Genomic DNA, 3,519 nt, shown 5'->3' on the forward strand with positions numbered 1-3,519 from the left:
ATTTAATATTAAATTATCAATTGTTTTATAAATTTGTCTATATTCGTATATTTATTTAGTCAGGCCTTTGTACAAATATTTTTGTTGCAAAAGAACATTAATTGACTCTACATATTAAACGTGAAAATGAAATGAAATTGCTGTCGTAGTTTATACATAATGTCAGCTCTTTAAAAAATTAAGTGGGTATTAAATATAAATTTGGTTAATGGGTTTGTTTATATGTTATGTTCTCTTTTAAACTTTTTTAATTATATGTGCACTAACTAAATAAAATAATATAACTAACTTTATAGCATATGGAACCCAGAGGTTTATTGCCGCGTTCACAAAGGTTCTCCTTGAAATTGTGTTCTTAACTAACTCAATTCAGTTTCTAGTTGTATTCCTGCTTTAGCGAAACCAATCTTAATATTGTCCTCCCATCTGCACCTAGGTGTTCCAAATGGGTGTTTTCCGATTGAATTTCCAGTCAAAACTTGGAAAGCATTAATACTTTCTTCCAATCTAGCTACATGAATAACCCAGCTGAGCCTCCTAGACTTAATGACGCTAACAATGTTTGGTAAACCGTATAAATTATGCATTTCTTCGTTATGAAGATTCCACCATTTCCCACTCCTGTTCCTCTTGGGTCCGAATATTCATCTCACAATTTTATTCTCAACATATTTTCAGTCTGCGTTCTTCTCTCAGTGTAAGCGACCATATTTCACAACCATATAGAACAACAGGCATGATTACCATTTTATATACTTTAAGCTTCACATCCATCGACAGAATTTGCGACGACAGAAGGTTTTCAACTGAATAGTAACACGAACTTCCTGCTTTTAGTCGGTATTTAATTTCTTCGTTTATATGATTTTGGTCAGTCAATATTGGTCTACATATTTTAAAGCATCTACTTTGTCGAATGTATTATTTAATAGTTTAGCTTTTCCATAATTTGCAATATCACGACTCAAACGGACTTCCATGTACTTAATTTTCTCTGCATTTACTTCTAAACCCAAGACCCTGCAAGCATTTAGTAAGACCACTACAGTTCTTCCTATTGTTTTCCGATCATCTCCTATTAAATTCTCGTCATCAGCATACGCCATAACTTGGTGAATACCATTCACTCTAGACCCCTGGTTGCTGTCTTTGATTTTCCTTATAGCGTACTCCAGAACAACGTTGAACTATACTGGATACAACGCATTTCCTTGTTTCAGGCCATTCTCGAACGTGGACAAGAATTTTCCTACTCGAACGTTACTTTGGGATTCATTTAAACACATTTTAATTAATCTAACTAGCTTTATCGCTATTCCAAAGTCTGGAACAATGTTGTACAGTGTTTTCCTTCTAATCGAGTACTAGGTCTTTCTAAAATCAATAAATAGTTGATGTACTGTGGTATTATATTTCCTTTTATTTCCGAGTATTTGTCAAATGGTAAATATCTGGTCCATAGTTGATCGATTTCGCTTAAATCCGCACTGATAATCTCCAATAATTTCAACTGCGTATGGGGTCAATCTTGCTAATAGAATGTTTGAAAGGATTTTATATGATGTTCACAGAAGGGAGATGCCTCGACAATTATTACAATGTTTTGTCGCCTTTCCTATGAATTGGAACAATAATTGATTCCTTCCACTCTTGTTGTAATTCCTCCTTATTCCAGGTAAGAAGAATGAGTTTGTGTAACTTGTTCTACTTTCTCCTCTCCAGCTAAAACAACTCAGACAGAATTTCGGAGATTTGTGTCTCTTTATAGAAATCTCTACTTCTGTTCGGCTAGGATCCGGAATATACGGATCTGCTGTGTGCATTTCACTTTTTCCACGAATGTTAAGCAAATCATAAAATATATTTTTCCATGTATTCAAGATTATATTTTATCAGTGAAAATTGTTCCTTGTCTTTTCTTTTAAATTTCATTAATTTTTCATAAAAAGTATACTAATAGTTTTTTTCGTTTTAGGTGCAATCAAATTTTTAAGTATTTTTAACTCATCTAGAAGCTGGGTTCTTAATTTGGTCAGTTGTGGCTTCCTTTGACTAATTTTTTATTGACGATATAGCTTTGAGGTCAGAGTTATATCTCTTTTCTTCTAGTATTATTCAGTTAGCTAGAATGAATGTGTTGCTTTGAAGTTGTTCGATGAGGTCCTCTAACAGTGCAATAATTCTGCTCGGCGAATATTTTCCAGAACTCAGTAAATAAAATGTAATTCTGTGCTAAAATTGAACCGAGAAAATTGCTGCAGCCACTCTATGCTGCGAAAGAAACGAATTTACATTAAAACTGGTAAGAAGTCTTTTTCGGTGTAAAGAAATCGGTCTTGCTTCATGCATGCTGTATTTACGCCTGTAGATTACAATCTTAGATTTACTGCACAGGTCAGTTGTAACTGGTTTTGCTTTGTGAAGACAGGAAGAATTCGTCCAAATCTTTCATATTTGTAGGTAAATAGTGCTGTACAGTATATCCGGCTGTTATAAATAAGAATGGATGCAAATACGATCTGGAAGTGGTGATTTATGTAACATAATTCAAGGTAAAATGACCAGTGCTCAAAAGTCGATAGTTTCCGAGTTATACGGTGCCCTGAAAACCAGTTGACTTCAAAAGTTCATAGTTTCACTACTGTGGGACCTATCGTAGTCGGATCAAGACATCACTGAGGAACTGGTATGTAAACTATGTAAATATCCATATTTATGAATGCTCCAGTTCTTGCACATCAAATTTAAGAAGATAGGTTGAGAGTGATCAAGTACTCCCAAACAGCCTCTCTAAAAATGATTGCGCAAGTGCCGGAAATTCTGAAAGATGATATTTGGATAGTTCCTATATTAGTTCCTCAGTGATGTGTTAATCCGCCTGCGATTGGTCCTATAGTAGTGGAATTACGGGCCTTCAAAGTTCAGTTTTTACGTTTTCGGCACCTTATAACTTCGAAACCTTCCACTTCCGATTACAAATCCGTATGAACTTTTTTTTATTATTTTGGTATGAGAAATCTATTCACAAATTATTCTGACAAATTTTTGCATTTGATGTTAAGTTGCACTATATTTTCACTCTCTTTTATAGCACCTGAAATTAATAGCGAATTTCGAAAAAAAATACAATATAACTCCGGAGTTTTCCTTGACGAAAGATATGTACTATAATTTTATCTGGATTACGTGCAACTCCCCTTTTGTAGATTCATATAATATTGAGAACAAGGTATAGCTAAAGTAATGGCATTTACTTCTCTTCGTGTCAGATACCTCTGAATAATATAAATGGGTGTACCGAGTGAATATATATAAGTACGCTATTTGGTAAAGTGAATAATACAGAAGTACTTATAACTTTGCTGGTATATGGAAGTGAAGTGAATGTATAAATATGTATACTGTTATTACCTTGTTTGAATCTAGTAATGTTTCCTTTCTAATAAATGTTATTCTGTACGCAGATGCTATGTAAAACTGAGAAGGAGTTGAAATTATAAAATATTAAAACTGATTAAT

This window comes from Thermobia domestica, chromosome 3, assembly GCF_964235325.1.
Source record: "Thermobia domestica chromosome 3, izTheDome1.hap1.1, whole genome shotgun sequence".
Classification (NCBI taxonomy): Eukaryota; Metazoa; Arthropoda; class Insecta; order Zygentoma; family Lepismatidae; genus Thermobia; species Thermobia domestica.